The sequence below is a fragment of the Miscanthus floridulus genome, chromosome 7, assembly GCF_019320115.1.
Source record: "Miscanthus floridulus cultivar M001 chromosome 7, ASM1932011v1, whole genome shotgun sequence".
Taxonomy (NCBI): Eukaryota; Viridiplantae; Streptophyta; class Magnoliopsida; order Poales; family Poaceae; genus Miscanthus; species Miscanthus floridulus.
In genome coordinates this window covers 84,611,000-84,633,640 of record NC_089586.1, presented here as the reverse complement: position 1 = coordinate 84,633,640, position 22,641 = coordinate 84,611,000, and the positions used below count along the sequence as shown (strand labels likewise).

The 22,641-nt window shown below is 43.4% G+C and overlaps 1 long non-coding RNA gene across 2 annotated transcripts; it reads right to left on the bottom strand.

Annotated features, from left to right (window-relative positions):
• Nucleotides 1-615: 615 nt before the first annotated feature.
• On the bottom strand, nucleotides 616-3,583 carry LOC136463639 (uncharacterized). 2 transcript variants are annotated; one of them, XR_010761050.1, is made up of 6 exons: nucleotides 3,316-3,583; nucleotides 3,078-3,212; nucleotides 2,286-2,403; nucleotides 2,108-2,149; nucleotides 1,465-1,519; nucleotides 616-980 (listed from the first exon to the last, which is right to left on the bottom strand). It is a non-coding gene; the product is annotated as an uncharacterized lncRNA (long non-coding RNA). The 2 variants fall into 2 exon arrangements; XR_010761051.1 differs by having other exon boundaries at nucleotides 617-980; nucleotides 3,329-3,582.
• Between the last annotated feature and the right edge of the window lie 19,058 nt (nucleotides 3,584-22,641).

The window sequence follows — 22,641 nt, the reverse complement described above, 5'->3', positions numbered from 1 at the left end:
TGTATGTTACCCTGCGGGAAACCATTGGAATCGATGGTTCTGCAGGTAGCCAGACGACACTTAAAAATTCCGAATGATGGAGAGTGACGACGTTAGTTGGTGATTAGCTAGGCCCAATAATTAATAGTCGCCGGTATTAATTTTTAACAATTGCAGCCCACGTAACGGAGCACACACACAGTTACGTTGAAAACCGGGAAATCGACCAAGCTCCAGCTAGGTCGCACGTAATGAGCTGCTAGCTTATGAGCGATAGATTTTAGTTGTCCATTAAAATTTAAAAACGCATTTCGGAGCAGCGGTAACCTAACAGCGTGCATCACCGTACGTCCGTGCGTCAAACTACGTAGTGCAGAGCGGATAGGTGGGCCGGCGCCGCGTACGCGAAATTCTGCCTTTTCTCACGCGTACGCGAAATTCTGCCTTTTCTCAAGCGCACAAGGGTGGCGTGGCACGTCGGGTCGGATCTATTCGCTAAACGAAGAGGTACGGACCTATAATGAATCAGTTAAAAAGTTTAGAGACCAAAAAATTATAATTTAAAAGTTAATAAACCTGAATGACACACCACCAAAATTTAATGAACAAAAAAATACAGTTTAAAAGTTTGATTGACCTAGATGACACACCACTAAAAGTTAATGGACCCAAAAATACATTTTAAAAGTAGATAGACCTAGATGACACACCACCAAAAGTTAATGGACCTACGGTGCATTTAACTCTTATATTAAAGTCATCATTATCTGCCATGTCATTTTACATACAATTCATGCCAAACAAGCTAAGATGAATATGCTAGACTAAAGATGTTTGGTTGCACAACCCATATCGTTTGCTTGCACTCTTTACAAAATGATCCATCTCTATAAAGTCCTTACAAAGGTTTTCATCTATAGCTAGTTAGGATGTCCAAAACACAGCTCCATGAGCATTTTGATCCAAACGTTGGTTGCATGCATCAGACTAGTGCCTCCCACCTGTAAAAAAAAAAGTACACATTCATCAAAACGTTGGCAGCACCCAAGAGATTAAGATAGCATCTCCATGAGCATTTTGATCCAAACGTTGGCTGCACCCAAGAGATTAAGATAGCAGTATTAGCAGATTATAACAGCAGCAGCATACTGAATAATACTAGATCAGCACATGGCCAACAGTAGCAGACTATAACAGCAACAGCCTCCTGCATAATCTCTTGCTAACAGAAAGAGGTGAAGAAGCTATTTTGACAGATATAGCACATGGCCAAGAGGCAGTAAAAAATATTTAACAGTCTCTAGCAGAAGGTCCCCATATCTAAGTATCTAAATACTGATAGTGCACTATTATTATTGAGTTGTAAATTCTTTGCTCATTCTTCTATATTGAATAGTCTAGAAGGAAAACAAGGCATGAACTAATTCCCATGCAACACAACTAATATAAGGAAATATTGCAAGAAACAGCCACCACAAACTTAACTGTAAGTCATCATCATAGGCATCTATGATGGAAGAGTACATCAGAGAAGCACGCCCTGCCAATATTAAGAGTAAAAGTTTGGTGAGTCTATGCAGCAGCATCAGTGAAATAACTTCCAAAGTTTCTGTATAACACATGGCTTTCCTATGAGACAAATACCATAGATTAAATATAGTACTAGACTCAGGCAAAGTCAGTTATAACACCAAGTATCACAGTTCAAAGAGGAACAATGAAATTCAGTTTCAAGGACAATAATATAGAAATAGCTCTAGCAACTTATACAATACAGTGACTTGTAGATAAGGTAGTATGGGCTCAAGTTCATTCTGAATAGATTAAAATCATGAGCAGAACCATATTTGTTAATGTGGAAGGAGGGCTGCAAAAATTAGCGCCAAGTTGTATTGAAATAGACCATAGACCATATATATGCTATAAGGAGTCAAGGGACATAAAAAAGCCTCTTATTTCAGAATACAATTATTATCTATTTTAAGGTTGTCAAGATGGAAATCCATAACAATTGTAGATAGACTTATTTGAAAGAAGACAGAAGCATATTGAGAGCCTAGGTAGTCCAGTACACTATCATGCATCCACAATTGTTACTTATAGTAGGCATCTTCACCACAGAACTCACCACTACTAATATTATTGGAAAAAGAGCTGAATCTGCTACTACCTGTATAGAAAATAATTGAAGTCTGTCAGATGCGGCAAAAGAAAAACTAATCTTCCTCAGGGCAATAATTAAAATCAGATGACAATATGAAAAAGTATAATAGAGCAAACACAAAAAGGATTGCAGGTAAGCTTACATCTAAGAGCAAAAATCCTTGCAGCCCCCCTATGGATCACAAGCGGAGGAACTGCATTAGCTCTCCCTCCTTGCCTGTACTCCTGTGTAACACATGCTTTTGTATGAAATGTGTAGGCCTGATGCAAGGGACGGGAAACAAATTAATCTGTAATTCATTAGCAATTAGCTGACCACATACTTTTAGTTGGAAATATGAACAGTTGGTACTAGAAGTAGCAGGTGCAAATCAAAATAGTTTTTGGCTCCTGCACTCCAAGGCTCTCATCAATGAACTCTCAAAATGGAAATATTTTTCATTTCTGCATGTGGAGCATTCATTCTACTAGGCACCAACATGTGAAATATGTACTATCAGGTTGTCAATAAAAAAAATCCACTGCTTGCGATCACAATAACATGTGAAATCAAGAAGACACTTGTGCAGTCACTCCAGGAAGATGACAGCAGTGATGTAAGTCTGGCATTTAGGCTTTATCTTACTGTTAACTCAATAACCCAGAAACGACTAGCATTTCAATTCTTCCCTTGTTTATATTTGTAGCTGAATTGAGAGTGATTTATCTTTTTAAATAACAATTTATATTTGTCAGACAGTATCCCCCACCACACACTGCACACATTTCATTAACAATTGCAGCACTGACGATTTGGCTGCCACGAGAGCGAATGAAAGATCTAACAATCCACAGGATGTAGTTACATTTTACTGCTTTTGAACCAATATAGATCTAGTCCAACCCCAGTGGCAAATCATCGGGCAGAATAAAAGGGGAGGAGGAATTGGACTTACGGATGCGAAAAGCCGTGGAGGATGTAGTGGTGGAACGCGTCGATGCCTAGGTTGCTGCTGCCTCCTCGCTGTGACCCGCCGTCGTGTCCTTGCCGTGACCAGCCGCCTCCTCGTCCGCTGCCTCTGCCGCCAGATCTGCGAGAGGGAGAGAGTGTGAGGGAGATTTTGAGATAGAGGGAGAGAGTGTGCAGCGTTGGGTAGAGGCGGTCGAGGGCGCTGTGGGGCGAGCTGAGTTTACCGGCTGTGCTGACCTGGAGACGGCGTCTTGGCAAGATTTGAGGTCGGCGGCGCGGATAGGCCGAGCTGTGGTCGCCGCCGGGAGGGGCTGAGATGTGGTCGCCAGCCGTTGCTGAGCGCGCGGAGGAGGCTACCGTCGAGGGCGGCGGGCAGTCCGCAGGGGGCGGCTCGCTTGCAGGACCGGCGGCAGCGTCGCTTTTTTTTTCTTCGACGAAAGAGCGTGCGGCGGCGGGTGAAGTGTGCGCTAGGGTGGGGAATTGGGCTGAGCGCCCGGGCGGGGATAGAGATAGGCGCTGTGTTGGCGGGCTGGACAAAAAATTTCTGACAGGTGGGTTCATATAAAAGTTAAGCGTGGAGAAGGCCTAATTATGGCACGCTAGTGTGGTCGATTTGCGGCGACACGCGGTGGGAATTAGTGACCGACAGTCTATAGCCAAAACGACCACCGCGTTTTTAATTGGCATTTTTAATGACCCCCAGGTGACGTTAATTTTAGACTGTGGTGCAGTGAAAGTCAAATTTACTTGATCTTGACCAAATATATAAAAAGAAATTAATATTTACAGTGCATAATCAGTATCATTAGATAGATCATTTAATTTATTCTTATAATAAAATTATTTGGATATACAAATATTATTAATATTTTCTACAAACATAGTTGTCAAAGTTTATAAAATTTGACTAGCACGCTCCTGACAGATAAAAAGGACAGAGGAAGTATACGTCACTAGCAAGGTGAGCATGCTAGCTACTCCTAGTGTTTTCCCATTTGCAAGCGCCACCACCCCGGCACTACTTCATCTTTCATGTTGTGGAAGGAGGATTTGTGGTGAAGGCACAATTTTGTTTAGGGCACTGTTTATATTAGCATATTTGTTGGAAGTCCGCATCAAGCTACTCTTCGGTCTTTTCACATTTGGCATAGTCCACAAGGAGTCAAGAACCGAGCAGGCGCCATGCCACCATGCCTCACTACTTTCTACGTTGTCATAAGTAAAGATTGAAATTTGTGGGGTCTTAGGTGAAAAACTAGAACTTACATATAGTAGCAGATCAATTTTCTGAAAAAAAACATATTAAATAATGTAAAACTATGTGTTGCAGGCTATAATAAGCTAATGTCCAAATTCTATATTATTGTGGTTTAAATTGTTCCAAAGTGATGCCAATCTAAAAATCATAGACTTTGTTGCCTATATAGCCATATATATGTACACTAGAACAACTGAGGAAGGAATTGTTCACATTGCAATATTACAAAAGGGCGGATGAAAAGTAAGGTATGGCGTAGATGGCAAAGGAAACGATGAGCTACACTCCATGATACCTACCGTAGGACGACGGTGCGAAGGATGCGTCACGGGCTGCAGGATGATGATGTGTGTGCCCTCTGCAACCAGGCGTAGGAGACGGCATAGCATCTCGTTGGCGAGTGTGTGTTCGCTAGGGAAGTGTGGTTCAGGGTGCTGGCACCCATCGGCCTCGTCCATCTCACGCCACAGCCTGAGACCGCCTTCCTCGACTGGTGGCTGCTGTACAGAAACCAGCTAGGAACGACGCAACGCAAAGGTTTCAACTCTCTCATCATCCTTGGAGCTTGGTGTCTTTGGAAGGAACGGAACAAAATGTTTTTTATGGTGTTGGCCGCACGCCCGTCGCAGTTGCTACCTCGATTGAGGAGGAGGTAGAACGCTGGTCTCAGGCGGGGTACGGCAACCTCGCCGCGCTGTGGGCGTCCAGGGACATTGGTTGATCTTCGCCAATCGGAAAAATCGCAAAACATTTTCTTATGTAATACCAATTTATGCCGCCGCTATTCTGTTGCAGGGTTAACTTTGTTCGGCCGTAGTGTGCCGCTCGAGTTCTAGGCCGACCGGCGTTTACCTATGTAACAACTTCATTTGCTACTTAATGATATACATGCTAAGTATGGTCGTGAAAAAAACCTAGGCTAATGGAATTGAAATGCTATAGTATACCTTGCAATGCGGAAGCTCCGCTCCTGACTGGCTGACTCCAACATATATATTCCCAGTAGCAAACTAATACGCTAAGAACATTGGATTTATATGGCAGATCATGCAGGATAGTACCTCAGGATCAAAATTTGAGACTTTTGAGGGTTCTAGCTGAAAACTAGAACTCATGGGTCTGTAAATTATTTCTTTCTGTGTTGCAACATATAAGGTCAAATTCAAATTCTATACAACTGATAGCTACACCTCAGGATCAAAATCGAATCGTTCCTGTTGTCAAATGATAATCTAAAAAATCTTACTAGGCCTCGCTGCGTAGCCATATGCATGCTAGAACTACCGAGGAAGGCAAATATAAGGCACCATAAATTGTTCACAGTGCAATACTGTTCTGATATATAATTATATATATAGCCCCGGTAGGAAACTAATATGCTAAGAACATTCAAATTTTAATATCTTCACCAGATCATGCATAGCTACCTTAGCATCCGAAGTCTGTTTCCAACTAATAATTCGGCTACCTCTTCTGAATCAGGGGACATCCAAATAAACCCCACGAGATCATTGGCGGCCGGCGTTTGCTGCGAAACGTCCAAGATCGCCGGTGCGCGCCCTGAATAAAAATCGAAATGAGCAGCCAATAGCAGCAATCACTGGGTCAAATTGAGTTTTGTATGGGAACAAAAGATTCCTGCTCCCGGCCGGTCGACTAGGATCCAGCTTCCCCTTAAAGTATAGACGCAACTTGACAAATAGGTATACTCCGCATAAAGTCAGAAAACGCAGCGAGCATTTTAAGGTTTGTGGAGGCATTATCTGCTGGATGAGAATTTACAATTGTCATGCTACCAGTTATTTCAGACGAATAATTCACGATGGTGACAGGCGGCATGTTTATATACTATCTTAAAAAAAAAGGAAATTCAGTGAATAGAGCAAAGAAAGCATATATGTATATGTGCACACGCTTTAGAGATGAATCTTCTACGAAGAATAGTATCGTTTGGTTTTCTCTACTATTATTATCTGAACAAGAGGAGTTAGGTGGCCACACGAGCATGCCATTTTCTGGAGCAGGACCGGAGCAAGAGGGCCGGTTAAACAAACTCCATGCATGCGTGTAGCCGAGCTCGACCATACAGCCTGTTCGTTTCGTCGTAAACGATCGTAGATTATTTATTGTTGGCTGGTTTGGTGTGAAAGAAAAATATTATTCCAGCTTATAATTTATGATCGTATACGAGCCAGTGAACATGCTGATAGTAGTTTTTTTTTAAAGTAATATTTTGATGATTGAGAGAGAGAGAGTTAAAAAAAAACAGTTTAGGAGCCAGTCACCCCAAAAGGACGCCGCAAGGGCACTGCAGCCCACGCACACTCACAGAGAGCAGCAAGAACGTCGTGCACTCTTGTTTACTAATATGCATGATTTCTTCTTAATAATGATGCTCCTCAAATCCTTTGTGGTCATTACACATTCGCACCCTTGTGTTTGCTAATATCATCACAGTTTGCGTGATACTTTCAATCCATGTACTGAATTGGTTCATGTGATGCTTCCAGGAAAAAAAATTGTGGAGCAACGAAACACGATTGAAAATGGCGAGCCAATGGAGACTGGGCAGTGGGTTCCAAGATGGATACAACCTTTCATTATTCTAGCCCACAGTCTGATTGCTGGGCCTCCGACCACCCAACTCACAGACAATAGGCCCAACACATCGATCCGTGGACGATGGACCATGGAGCCCATCCCTTCCGAGTAACCGAACGTCTCCGCATGGACCGGACGGCTCGCCTGTCGCGTTTAGCCGAGGGCTCGACAACTCTCACGGGGGCAGCAGGACGATCAGCGAGGTCAGGGTTCGCAGCGAGGTCAGGTTTCGTGCGCCTCTACGCTCTGGACTGCAGCCCCTATGCAGCGGGCTGCGGGCCGAATGCCGCCGCCAGCCCAGCCTCGGCGGCTCGCTGCCTCCCCACACCACCACGCACCAGCGGTCCGCGACTCCGCGTCGGTGCCGCCCAGCACAGCAGGTGGGGGAGACGTTCGGCCAGCGCTGCGTGTTCGACTACCACGCCCGACTTCACCGTTGACTTGAGAACGTGACGACTCATCGTCGTTACGGCACACGGCTATACGGGAAAGCTCTCGTGCACGCGCAGCCAGCGCTCACGATCAATTTTTACACCCAAAATGTTACGGGCACCACGAACCAGTACGCCCGAGGATGATGATTTGATGGAGCGTGGTGTGGACTGGTGGGGGGATCGAGGCCTTGAGCCTCGGAGCTAAGGCTGGTGATATGCCAGCTGGCAGCTTTAGAGTGTGCACGTGGGAAAACGGAATATACTTTGAATATAAATTTGCTCCTAGCTAGGCTGGAGAAGCATCTAATCTAATCCACACCTACGACACCCACTTTCATACAAAATAGTATATCCTCACGCTCTATCTCTACTCCAAGCACCTAGTTAGGTTATTATATGACGAAGAGCTACGAATAAACATCAGTGGAAGTTAAAAGCATCTCTCAAGATTAATTAACATTTTTTGTATTCTATTCTTAGTTAAAATATAATATTAGAATTGAGCGTAGCTCAGCTAATTTGGTATCTATAAGCTTTGATGTTCGATTTTTGATATAGGTACTTGTAATAGGAGTAGGATGAAGGTGCGTGTATCTATGAGTTCTTTGTCTGTACTCTGATTCAAAACAAAAATTAAACATATAATTTGGAAAAAAACAATTTAGTTCAGTGAGATTTGAACGGAAGTGAGAGTGTTAGATTGCTGCTTTTGTAGCAATAATGAAACTACGAACATCTTATTTATTTCATATCTCATGTTTTCTTTGGAGAGTATTATTTAAGCGGATTTTGGTTCAAGACTACCACAAAACGTAGTTCGTTTATTTGGGAACTGTTACGAGGGATATAGACCAAGAAGCACCCTTCTAGATTTGGAGGGGAGCGGATGTTATTATTGACAAAAAAATATATATTCTTATATGTAGGTGCTTATACTAAAATTTGGCAAGAAGAACGCGGAAACTCGAAGCTTTTAAGATTGTATCATCGAGGAATCGATTGCATAAGGATCGGTATCAGTTGATTCAGATACGAAACTGGAATCGGCACTCTTCGGATGACATGAGCAGATAACGTTAACGAGTTACAGTTGGCGTCGAGAAAAATATGTCGCACTCTACAAAAAGGAAAAAAAATGATGGTCCAAGTTATCTTAAGTTAGGAATGTTTTCTTTTATTTTAAAGATCGTAATGAGTCGTGTCTGAATAGGATTCATACTTAAGTTCCAGGTATAAATATTGGACCCCGACTATTGTAAAAAGAAGACAAATCAATCAATACCAATTACTTTTTTTTGGCTTTACGCCAACCCTTAGGAGTAGGAGTAGTGTAGATCTCGACGAGTTCTTCACAAGCAGGGCTGCATCGGTCCAGCCGACCTCCAACTTATTTGTAAGTACCGTCATGGCTTATACCTCTGTTTGTAAGGTGCATTGGTCCGGCTGACCTCTTACGAGCTCTAGTATAAGCTAGTTATCGATCCTTATCTAGTTTAAGTACTGCTGCATTAGTTAAGTTCGACCTCAACTGCTCGAATTAGACTAATGTCAAGTTATCGGCTTTACCTAAGGGTGGTATCCTTCGGGGTAGATTCATTAAGTTACCGATCTTGCTGATGTTCTTATTGTCATTAGTTTCAGCAATATCAACCTGCCCGATCGAGATTGATCTAGATCGGCCTCACATCCTTTTAGTCCATCGTTTATTCTGTCATATTACGATGATTCTTACTTTAAACGACGGATTATGTTTTATTAGCTGTTCTACTTCAATCTTGATCGTGCATAGTACGCGGTTAAGGCATGTCTGATCTTAAGAAGGTTTACTAGCTAGTTGAATCTGATCTATAGCTCGCTATTATAGATGTAACGATCCGGTCGATCCCCACTGTTAGTACTTTAGATCGGAGTATGCTGGTTGGTAGATTTGCTTTCGACCAGGCATGACCCTGGCTGTTTGCTATGCCTGCATCCGCTAAATAGCCGATCGCCCATACTTTAATGCTTACAATGTGTCTTCATGATTCTGTTTACTTTAAAGGTTTAATTTGTTATCTTTATTATGGCTGCCTTTGATCTGGTCGAACCCCACTGTTAAGGATGACGGGTTAGATCTGATGAGTTTATAGACCTATCCATGTTAAATAGTCAATTGTTCACATGCTGTAATCTTTTTTCTATCTGAATCGGCTATTTCAGCCGATTCACTTGTGCTTTCATACATATAGCATGTCTTTCAGAAAATCTGTCAATGTATAGATAGTTTTATGTATTCTTTGACTTTAGTTTGTTATTATCATCGTAGCTGCATCAATCCGATCGAACCTTACTATTGATGGTAACATATTAGATTCAGAGCGTTTGTAGATCTATTTATACTAGATAGTCGATTTGTTCACATGTTATATCATTTCACTCATCGGCTCAATGCTTTACACCGATAATATCCACCTAGCTGATGATTTCACTCATATCTAGGTGCATTGTACTTGTTATCATAAAATCAATCAGTGACCCATGAATCATCACAGTCCTTAACAGCCTGATTTCTTCTCGTATCGGCTATTTAGTCGATTTTCCCGTCTGGCTGCTCCCAAAGTAATACACTTGGAACTGTCTGGGCAAAACTAGTATGTTCCACCCTAAATTACTGATAAACTTTCTCTCCTTGTCAATTGCAGGTCAAATTGACTGGACATGCCTTCAGGGAATTCGTAGGGTCGACTGGTTCTGCATTAAAGCCAAGCAGGATCTCTGGCCTTGCTCCATCAAGTAGATCCTTCTTATGGCACGCCCGGTGGGACACCACAATCGTCATGGCAACTCACAATAACAGGGACATTCTTATGGTGCCTTATGAAGACTTACCTGATTAGGATAAAGATGTCATCAGTAAAGCTATAGAAGAATTTTAGAATAAGTGTTTGTTGTCCTACACCAAAACACGCGACAATAAAGTTGTTTAGAAATATCCACTACTAAGAGTTTTATTGCATGGACAGTCAGATATAGACGAAGCTGATGATAGACGTTTCTTCATAGATGTTGTAAATAAATCTGTTCATGATGCCATGATGAACCATAATATAGCTTTCCTGAACACATTCCATAATACCATGAAGGAGGTGTTTCATGGATATCCTATTGATCAGGTTGGACCGACCTATTACAACATTCCACATCCTATCGACTCAAGGAACTAATCAAGTCGGTACTAGCCATCAAGAAGCAACACTAACTGGTAATGATGATGTCCAGGTAGTTCAGAGCTCATCTAAGCAAGTTCAAGGTACCACTACTAATTAAATACAAAATAATCCTGGATTATCAGTACAGTATGTGCAACAACCGATGGAGCAAGTTCAGAATTAAATGGTTAAATTTGGCATATCAGGCCAAATACCGGCGTCGGCTCAAAAAATAGCGCCATCAATCTAAAGGATTCGTAGAGATATAGTCCCAGCGTCTATAACCAGAGACTTCAAACAACAAACTAGTAAAGGACCCAACAGATAAAGATTCTATAAGGATATCATTATGGCATAGATTACAATATCCTTCATATGATTCCAAATCCAGGGTATCAAGGTACTCGAAATTTTAATCCGCAGATGGGTCAATAATTACAAAGAAATCCAGATTCAAATGTTGATGAGTTGTTGCTCAGAGTGACCGAGATGATAAAGAATCAGTTCGGTTGGAAACCAAAAGGGTAGACCTTTTCATACAAATGTCCATATCTAGAGTGGTATGATTAGTCGCTCTTCCTACAAGTTACAGGCTCCTAGAGTTTGCTAAGTTCACTGACCAAGATAGCACAAACATAATAGAACTTGTCAGTTGGTATCTTACATAGTTGGGTGAAGCATCCATTGAAGAGGCTCATCGAGTTCGTTTCTTTTCCTTATCCCTATCAGGACTAGCCTTCACTTGGTTTTCATCGTTGCCAGTTAATTCTATTGCCAATTAGGCTGACCTAGAGAAGAAGTTTCATACATATTTCTATACTAGGATAGGAGAAAAGAAAAATATAGATTTGATGACCATAAGACAGAGAACTAATGAATCGGGTGCCGAGTTTCTTCAGAGGTTCCAAGAGACCAGAAATTTATGCTTCTCATTGAATCTAACTGATGATCAGCTAGCTGCTTTAGCTATTCAAGGAATGTTGCCGACATGGAGGGAGAAGCTGCTTGGGTAAGAGTTTGACAATTTTGGTCAGCTGGCTCAATGGGTGATAGCACTCAATAGCCAATTCCAGAATATGCGCAGAGATACCCGATTCTAGAAGAGTACCACAATTGCCAAAACCTATAATCCATATTCAATTGATAACAACGATGAGGACGATGAAGAAGAAGAGATTGCTATGGCTGAATGAAATTAGGGTAAGAAGACAGTAATGGTGCCAAATCCTTGGGGAAGAGAAGTTGAAGAGAGCTATGATTTCGATGTCATAAAATTAGACAAGCTCTTCGATTTCTTGCTTGAGAGAGGACAGATCAAGTTGCCCACCAATTATGTTATGTTACCTTTTGATCAGTTGAAGAATAAGAAGTTCTATAAATTTTATAATGCTACATCTCATTCTACTAACGAGTACATAAATTTTTGACAACATATACAGAGGGCTATTCAGTAAGGGAAGCTTAAATTTGATACACCTCAGAAGATGAAAGTTGAATGATAATCCTTTCCCAAGAGATCAGAATATGGTTGATGTAAAGTTGCTCAAAGGGAAGACTAAGGTCCTGACATCAACCAGAGCAAAAGAAACAAGAACAATCGATCCCGAGATGTAAATATCGGCTGATGAATATAGAGAGATTAGAAGGCGTCATGACCAACAGAAGAGCCGATATGAGTAGAGAGAGACATCAAGGGATGGGGCGATAAGGCCGCGTGTCACATCTCGAATTTTGTTGAATAAATGGCAACGACAAAACGAAAAGGATTATCAGCATTGGTTAGAAGAGAAAGAATACCAGCGTCAATGGGAGAAAGAGAGGTATGAAATAAAACAAGCTGAGTCACATTGGAATTGTCCTTTCTTCAGACATGGTTGGACTAAAGGTTTGAAGTTGCCTACTATAAATAATTGCCCAGAGTACAGCGAGCAATATTGGGAGTTTAGGCAATCTCAAGCCAATCAGTCGATGTATCCATGCTCGAGATGAGTATCATCATAATAATATGGATCAGCGCTTAAAAAATAAAAGTGTTCATGATCAGGCTTGGGAAGCGAGTTGTTGATCAAAACTGGGCTGATTATGAAGAAGAAGATAATGAGGAAGAGTATGTTTGGCAGGAAGGACAATGGTATCTAGGAGGTTTGACAAGAAGCCAGAAAAGAAGGATGCAACGCCTAAGGTATAGAGAGCTAGAACAGGCTTAGGCATCTGGTAGACCTCAAGTGTGGTGTGCTAAACAAACACCCGATAGGGGTCAACCATCAGCTAATATTCAAATGACTTTTCTATTGTCGTCAGAATTTAGAGCTCCAGCAGACCAAGAAGTCTATTTAGATTTTGATGAATCAGAGTATGAGGAGATAGTTGCCAAGTTGACAGTTGTACATCAAGGTATATTCGATAAGCCAGTCAAGCATCGGCACTTAAAAGCTTTATATGTAAAAGGTTTTGTTGATGGGAAGCCGATGAGCAAAATGTTGGTGGATGGAGGTGCTTATGTCAATCTTATGCCTTATACTACTTTTTGTAAACTTGGCAAGCGACCATGAGATCTGATTGAGACCAACATGATGCTTAAGGATTTTGGGGGTAATGCATCCTAAGACTAGGGGGCAATGAACGTCGAATTGATAATCAGAAGTAAAACTTTGCTCACCACGTTCTTCATCATTGATGGAAAAGGTTCATACGGTTTACTCCTTGGTCACGATCAGATTCATGCAAATTGTTGTGTACCATCGACTATGCATCAATGCTTGATTCAGTGGCATGAAGATGATGTTGAGCTAGTTCATGCTAATGATTCTGTGAGTATAGCAACAGCTAATCCAGTATATTGGGAACTGGGAGACTTTGAATGTTTTTCTAGCAAACTATGGGAAGGAGGCTTCATTAAAATCAATGATGAAAGCCAATAGCCGATCCAAGCAATCGGCTCTGAGAGTTTAGTTTTAATGAACAATCCAATAGATGGTACAGATGGTGGACTAGGACATGGCTTTACGTCGGCCGATGAATTAGAGGAGATAGATATTGGTCTTGGAGATAGACCTAGGTCAGCGTATGTGAATGCTAAGTTGGATCCTGAGTATGAGCAAGACTTGATAGATTTATTAAAGGAATTTAAAGATTGTTTTGCTTAGGAATATAATGAGATGCCTGGCCTAGATCGATCAATTGTTTGATCTTTGGTCCTGAAGAGTTCTGGTGCAACCTATCAAGAAGTGATCAATGGAAAATATCTAAAGAGATATTATCCTAGTGTTTGGATCAATACTTGATAGCCGATTTGTTCAGTCATTGGCTCTAATAGCCAGTACCAGAAGGGTATCGCCTTTAGCTAAAAAACTACCTCAAAAGGGGGAAAAGCCGATACGATATGTATCTCCTATAGAGCAAAAACCAACACTAGAAACAATTATGGTATACACAAGGCATTGCAGAGAATACACCAAGACATAATCACAAAAAACAGAGATTTTATTCATTGATTAGTTTTCCTAAATACAAACTAATCAAAGACATTGTTTATCACATCCTGAGCGGATGTGATGTCAACGATGGCCTCCGCTGCATCGATGAAGTCCTCGATCAACTCCTCATGCTCCTTAGGGATGTCGCCTATCGAGAAACCGATCTCCATGGTATGGAGCTCAGTACCCGGTCTGGACCTACTGCCATGATCAGCGCCACCGATGCGCCATGACGGACTGCTATGAAGGGCGATCTCCTAGACATGGGCCAGGACATCATGGAGACGGGCGTTGATGAGGGGGCCTTGGGCATTGATGGCCGCCGTAGCCACGTTCACCGCCTAGCTAGAGGGACTCCAACTACACCATCAGGGCTGGCAATCACAGAAACAAAAAAATCTATCAAGATAAAGGCAGTGGAAATTAGAAGAAGAGTTTTCTTGGAGTTCATCTTACCCACCACCATGGCGTCAGATTCAGCCAGCCATGCCTGAGCAGCATTGGCCTCTTCCTCAGTAGCGAGGAGGGTAGCTTGAGAGGCCCCAAGGTGGATCTCAAGCTAACCATTTTCTCGAGTTACCTTAGAATAATGGTCCTAGGCTGCCGTCCACTCCTAGAGGAAATGTCAGATGTTGTTGCTGTTGTAGGAATTGGAGGAGTCCAACGATGGGTCTGACATGGAGGCAGCATCAGATGTGGCATTGGAGGGCTTGCCGGCCCTAGGAGGAAGTGAACAAAGGCTACCATTCAAGATGAACCTATAAACAAGTTAGAAAAGTTCATTGCCATGAGCAGAAGATATCGATCTCACCTCATACGGTGGAGGTGTTGACTCATTGGTAGGTTCTCCTCTGGAACCTCCTCCGCCACGCATTTGCCCTGGTTGTCCTCGCCAACCATAGGGTTGATTGGATCTATGAAAAGGGGGAAGAAAACCGCTATAGGGTTTGTGAAGGCGGAGAAGTGCAAAGAACAGAAGCAGTTGCAAGTATAGATGTATTCGAGGCCGGAGCCCTTGGCTGATATTTATAACCATGAAGCAAGGTAGTAGATATATCGGGACATGCAAAAGGCAACCGCAATTAATAGGAGGTGAAGCACCACCCCACTAATGCTGGAGGGAATACAGTGTTGATAACTGAGGATGGAAGATTGGGGAGATTTCTTAATGGAGTCTGTGTTTTCAGACTTAATTGGATTAAGGTCAGGGGTCTGGAATCGGCTATTTTCAAATCGGCTCTTTAGCCAAGACAAGAAAGACAATAGATCAACAGAAAATATGGTTATCATTGGTTCCGCACAAAATACATGTTGGTATGCAGATTATAAGTTTAGAACATCTTGGATTGCTTTCAATGCTTTTAGCCGGATAGTATCAACTTCTACGATTTGTTGCTTGTCTTGTTTGGCTGATCCAGGAATATTCTTAAGGCTACTACAGATGGCCTTGCCTTCTTTGACCTTGGTCAGCAGTTTTTGTTTCTTCTGCTTAATGGCATTGGGTATTTGAGCCAGATTAGACTTATGGCGATCGATGGCAGCCTTCACATTCTCCAGCTCCTTCTCAAGTTCTGTATGCTTGGTTTCTAGTTGGTTCAGCTCTGGCTCGATCCTGAGGGAGGAGTTCTTCAAATTATCAATCAGCTTGTGCTAGTTTTTTGGCCTCTTGTCTGTTGGAGTTCTTCTTGGCCAATAAGGCTTTACGATCAGACAGATTCCTCTAAGCCTTTTTTACCTTTGGGGCTTGATCTTCAGTGATGGATAAAGGTGACAAGACTTTGATGATATCTAGGGATAAATTATCCTTAATGGCTAAGAAAACTCTTTGCATTGAGTCTGCATCTTGGATCAAATTGGCTATATCCTTCTCAAGCATTGTCAATATATCCCTTAGCTAATTTATAGTCTCTTCTGATAAAACTTCTTTAGAAGAGGTGGCTAATGAGCTGATTTTCATCTTCATCTATATACTCTTTAAGATTGAAAGAATAGCTCAGAGCTAGAGAATTAAGTATCTATATATAAGAAAATCTTGTTAGGAGGATTGAATCAGTTTATAATAAGATAAACAGTGAAGTGGATACAATACCTTTTATGTGGTAGTCTCTATCTGAGGAGAACGAAAAGCTGATGACGCACCAATGGTATCTGGTTGAATCGGCTCTGAACTTTCAACATTAGTATCTACAAACATCGAGAAATATTTTTTTAGTTCATGTTTATTGCAGAAGGATAAAATAGATATATGATTTTCTTACCATCAGTTGTGGGCTGAACTAGGGAATCGATAGTCTGGGTGACAACAACAACAGGATCATTTTCAATGGGTAGACTCCTGCTCTTGTGTGTGTGTTTCCTTAGGGAGTGTCTGGCATAATAAATAGTCAGATGAAGGGTGAAAATTGAATATAAAATTAAGAGTTTGGAGGAGATACCATGGCAACATCAGGAAGTGAAGTGGGAGGATTCTCATCTTCTGTTGTCTTAGAAGCATCGGTTGTTTCAATCGAAATCAACTCTATTTGAGAATCAACCGATGAAGGTTTGGTTGGTGCTAATTTGAAAGCCTAGGACAACAGTTCAGTGCCTAGAGCAGATTAGGATACAATGAATGATAACTGTAAAGAAAGAATCAGAATTAGAAATTGAATATCATTTTGAAAGAGGATGAATTGTTTTACCTGAGTAATTGATGGTCTCATTCTGTGAAGCCTTTTCCTAGTAATGGTTTTCTGGGTTGTCCCCTCGGCTGCCTTGCGTTTTGAAGATTGGTATGTTATAATTGTAGAAGCAGCCTAGGTTTTCATTAGCTTCTTCAGTGGAGGTGTAGTTGATTCCAGTCTTGAGGTTGGACTTGGCAGATAATACTCTATGGCATGCCCCTTTCTGTCCACAATTAGGGGATTGAATTCAGCGTCCTACAAGGGAGTTCTGTTAGATAAGTTGACAGAGGGACTTTGGTAGATGATCTTTGTCGATGAAATATGGTCGGTAGTCTACCTAGGGGTATGCCCAAGGTAGTAGATTATCGGCAGACAGTTGCGCAAGCTACAAACAAGACGGTGACGCAAGACAGACATGAGGTTTTATCCAGGTTTGGCCACCAAGAAGGTGTAATACCTATGTCCTATGTCTGATTTGTATTGCTGTATGTCAATGAGAGGTGTTTTTTAGAGGGGTCCCCTGCCCGCCTTATATAATCCGGGGGTAGGGTTACAGATCTAGAAACTAATCCTAGCCAGTTACAATTGCCATATGTGGTCGGATAAGGATTCCTATTCTAACCGACCAGGATCTTGCTTGATTGCCAAATCTGCCTTGACTCCTTGTGCGGGACTCCAATCAGGTTGGCCGGGCCATGCGTCGTCTTTTGGTGGATTGGACCCACTGATCTGGGCCGGCCCAAGCCTAGCCGTAAGGGTATAGGGGTTAATACCCCCATAGCTAGTCCCCGAGCACTATGTATTATGCTGTAACACGCCACTTTAACCTTCTCCGAATAGTGAGGCTTGAGTCTTGACATCCCTGACCACCGTTGTCGCTGGAGAAGTAGGTTGTTTGAATAATGTATGGTGCTCTTAAGAAAAAAGAAAAAGATTTTCGTCCTGTGAAGTGTGCCCACTTGTATTTCTGAAAAGAAATGTAAGTGAATCTTGAAACGTAGCATCCTTGATCAGCAGAGGCATAGGGGTCAGAAAATAAACACATTCATCGCAAGGTGAAGTGTGCCCACTTAGTCCCCGAGCCTAGTAGTAGGTGATGTAGGCACGTGGTGCCAGGGTCTAAAAAGAATTCCCAGTTAAGTTGAGAACCCAATTGTCGTTCAAGCAATATGAGATGCACCGGCAGGTGCATCGTACCAATGTAGTCCCCAAGCTTGCTGGAAGGCAAAGTATGAGCCTTGTAGCAAGGTCTAAATAAAAGTCTCTCAACGGTATGTGAGTACAAATCACATGTAGCCGAGGAGAACGATCTTCGAGCAGTGGTCGGGACAGTCCCCGAGCACGATAGTAATCCTTACATTTAGTCAAAGCATAGGGGTCGATTAAATAAACACATTCACCGCACGATGAAGTGTGCCTACTTAGTCCCCAAGCCTAGTAGTAGGTGACGTAGGCACGTGGTTCTAGGCTCTAAAAAAGAATTTCTACTGAAGTTAAGAATCCAATCATCGTGCAGGCGATACGAGATGCACCGACAGGTGCATCGTACCGATGTAGTCCCTGAGCTTGCTGAAAGGCAAAGTATGAGCCTTGTAGCAAGGTCTAAATAAAAGTCTCTCAATTGTATGTGAGTACAAATCACATGTAGCCGAGGAGAACAATCTCCGAGCAGTGGTCGGGACAGTCCCCGAGCACGATAGTAGTCGGAGTAGTTCCCGAACATGACAGTGGTTGGAGCAGTCCCCAAGCACGACAGTGGTCTGGGCAGTCCCAAGCACGACAGTGGTCTGGGTAGTCCCCGAGCACGGTAGTGGTCTGGTCCATCCTTGAGCACAAAACATGTAGCAAAAAAATGAACACCGCTTGTATTTTTATTTGGTTTATTTATTTTATCTCCTTACTCTGTCAAGTCCAATCTAACACACCTGGTCAAAAAAGCAGACGAATATAACACGTCACTCTATCTTCTTGCTCTTTCTGGCAAACAGTCGCTTGGCACCTATATGGAGGTGCGTTAGTGTGGGCCCTCTCACATTATCAACGAAGAGGCGCGTACACTGGTAACGAAGGGGCGCGTTTATTAGCATAGATCTCAAGGTTGTGAAAACAACCGTCTGTGGCTCATGCACACATCTCCCAAGAATCTCGGGTGGATAAAACAACGGAGCCCTTGGTTATTTATAATATAGAACTGGTAAGTTACTTTTTACCGACCCCCATTGTCATTCACCGCCGCAACCTTCTTCTTCCTCTTGCCGAACCCTATACCTCTGAAAATCATCACCAATCCCCCTTCCACCGCATCCACCCCTTTAGCAAGGGCAGATTAATGGCGAAGAGAGACACCCAGAAGAAAGGCGAAGTCATAGCGAAGGAGTGGTGGAAGTCAAGGAGCAATGAGCAGACCATCGAAGACCTCGTCGCCATGGGAGTGCTACACAACAAGGCACTCGCAGGGATGGCGTGCGTCGGAATGGAGAAAGCTTCCCCAATCCACAACCAGGTGAGATTATGGTTTTCGAGGATTTCTTCAAGCGGGGTTTTGGGGTTCTAGTGCACCCTTTCCTTCAGGGGCTCTGCTTGTATTACGGGATTGGGATTTGCAATCTACATCCCAACTCAATTCTTCTTGTCTCCACCTTCATCCATCTTTGCGAAGCCTATGGTGGCTTCTAGCCCTATTTCAACCTCTTTCGCCATCTGTTCTGTCTGTAGAAGAAAGGGAGCGGTGGCTCAAAGATAGCCAGAGGCGTATACCTCAATCTATGTGATGGTATGAAGGCCTAGTACTTGCATTGCCCCTAGAACACCTCACTAGACAAATGGTACAAGAAGTGGTTCTACATCCGTGAAGAGCCGAACACGATCACCCTGTGCGACGTGGGGTTGATTCCAGAGAAGAAGAACAGCTGGTCGGAGAAGCCCAAGAACTTGGAGCAGATCACAAAACTACTCAGGATGATCCCATGGGGAAAGCTAGATGGTCCAAGCGTGGTCAGGAACTTCATCAGCTGAAGGATCCAACCCTGCCAGAAGAGGGTGCATCCTGGATACGAATACCAGGGGAGCGCAGATCCAACGAGGACTAGGAAAGAGGCGCTTGACAAGATTGAAGTCAAGGCTAGGATTGGGGAGCTATTCAACTTAGATGATCCCAATTATGTCAGGTTAAGCGACATCGAGCACGCCTTCAAGCTAGCCCGACCTCCCCCAAAGGTAAATGATACTTCCTTGTACCTGTAGAGTTATGTTGTAACAAAATTTGACTGTGTTGTCGCCTTTATGTTTCCCAGAGCAATGGTCGTGACCGAGTAGCAGTGTACGTGTCTCCACCCCCTAGTGTGGATTGGCTGCAAGTTGCTGGCCCAACTGCCTAGACTAGTGCTAGGACCGAAGACATCGACTAGGCGGTACTCGGGGTTAGGGAGGAGGCAACGGCCAGGGATACTGGCAAGCGGCCGGCGGCCAACAAACGTCGTTAGGCCATCTTCCCCCCTTTAGACAATGAAACAGAGGATGCGGACATCTTCTAACTCATCCCTCAAAAAAGGAGGAGACAAATGGAGGCAACAGAATAGGGTGGCTCCTCTGCACCAGCAGTGATCGCATCACCGACCACTGCAACATAGAAGACAAGCAGAGGAAGTGTTGAGGAGCAAACCCCGGTGCCAGTACCGGTTGTGGGAAAAGACTCGGTGGAACCCACCAAGCACGTGGAGCAGGCGCGGTCAAAGAGATGCTCCTTTGCCATGTCATTCCGTGCCTCCAAGCTGTAAGTATCTGTAACCTTGATGTAAGCTTATAATTTGTATTGAATAATACTGTTTTCTGAACTTTTCTCTGATATATTAGGTCAGCGTCCACCGAAAATCCCGACCAGCTAGCTAGGTGCGGCATGACTTCGCTAGCAATGGTGGAAAAAACTGCCCAGCAGCCAGCCATGGAGGAACCTATGAAAGAAAATCCACCGGCACCTTAGCAGACGAGCGGCCAGATGACAGTCCCTGAGCAGCTGGTCAAGAAGATAGCCGAGCCAAGTACAAGTGCTCTAAGCACTAACCCTGCTGAGGGGGACACTTCAGCGCCAAGGGGACCAGACCAAGCCGAGGAGCAGCAGCTGGAGGTGGCATAGAGCACGCTTGTCGACGCTACGGCTCATGGGAAGACCATAGTGGTCGCAGAGACTACAGACTCTAGACCAGCGCCACCTCCTGGACAAGAGGCCGAAGAGGACAAAGTATAAGAGGTCCTAGGCCATCCCCAAGATAGGCGACAACATGTATATGTGTCGCGCTGGCAGAACGATGAGTGGGTCATGCATGAGGAAATCCCAGAGGTCGAAGAGACCCTAAAAGTTGAACGAGCGGCAAAATGTCTAGTGACAGAAGTCCAGGTATGTTTGGCTTGACCACTTGACTCTACTATGTAGTCAAACTATCTAACTTAGGCTATTTATATGCAGGACTTGATGAAGACCGCAAAGTACCGAAAGAGGTGCTTCTACCAGATTGAGGGAATTACGGCCAACAATAGAGAACTGGCGGCCGAGGTGGAACGCTTACGCCGCCAACTTGAAGCTGTCGATCAGGAGAGGACGGAGCAAGAGGCACAGAACCAGAATGTAACACCCTAGGTGTTTGTCACTAGTTAAGCAATGGGTTTAAGCTCAACCATGACATGTTAAGTAGTGATGGAGATGTTAGGTTAAACATATGAAAATGAGTCACCACGTAAACTTGGACCATGCACCATTGCTTACATGCTGCCCTTTTCTAAAGAGTATGCTTGGGTAATGATAGATGTACTTGTTTGATGTGCCTTGCATCAATATCCATCTATATTGATCCATGGAAAAGTTTCATGAAGTTTGGAATCAAGAAGTCGCATGAAATGATGAGTTACATTCTTTCTTGGATTGCTTTATTAAGTGAATGGAATTATAGATCGTCAACCGAACCTTGCTACCTTGCCCAAATGACTCAAATTGAAATCTACAACAAAAGTCATGAAGGGTTCATGTTGAGAAAAGGTCAAGAAAATGCCTCCATCGGTCATGAACTCTAATTTAAGCTTTCCCATGATGCTACTTTGACCTGGTTTGAAATATGGCTTACGTTGTTTGCATGGCAGTGCACCCTTAAGCAAAGTTGTAGTACTTAATTATATAAACAACTTTTATTTTTGGGTCATGAGCTAATTTAGTGCTTAACTTGGTCGTTTAGAGATCACAATAATCAACATGGTACTATTTTGGAACTAAGGAATTTTTCTAAGTCAAAGAGAGTTTACCGTTTCGATGTGCCTGACTTTGTGACGATATAACTTGATATCCTTTGAGAATTAGACCTAGATCACTAAAGAAAAGTTGGAGATGGTATATAGATCTACAACGTTTACTAATAGAGTTTTTGCTAAATCAGTCGTGGTTTAGAAGTTACGGATGGACGAACTTAGGCTTTCAGACGTATTTTTGAGGTAGAATTGAAATTTCGAATTTGGTAAACAGGGGCGACCGACTTCAGCTGCCGAGCGCCGCGTGGCCTCGCACTGGCTCGCATGCGTGCCATGGCGCCTCGATCACTCGTCTTGGTCGCTAGAGGCACTCCCCACTCCCTCACCCACTCCCTCACTCACTCCCTCGCTCGCTCCTTGGCCTCTCCTTTGCTCGATGGAGCGCGCTCGCCATGGACGATCGGGCCGAGCTCCATGGCCGCGAGCAGAGCAAGCTCCCACCGCCGGCCATCCTCGTGTCCCTTCTGTGTTCTTCGCCGTGCCTCCAAGCTACCGCAACCGGACGCACCTAGCCTAGCCGGTCACCTCAGACCACCATGCACGCGTGGAGCCGGCCGCCATTGCCAGCAAGTCAAGCTCCGCGGCCGCCATCCTCGCTCATCCTTTGAGCCTCCTCCATCCCAGCTGACCTCACTCTC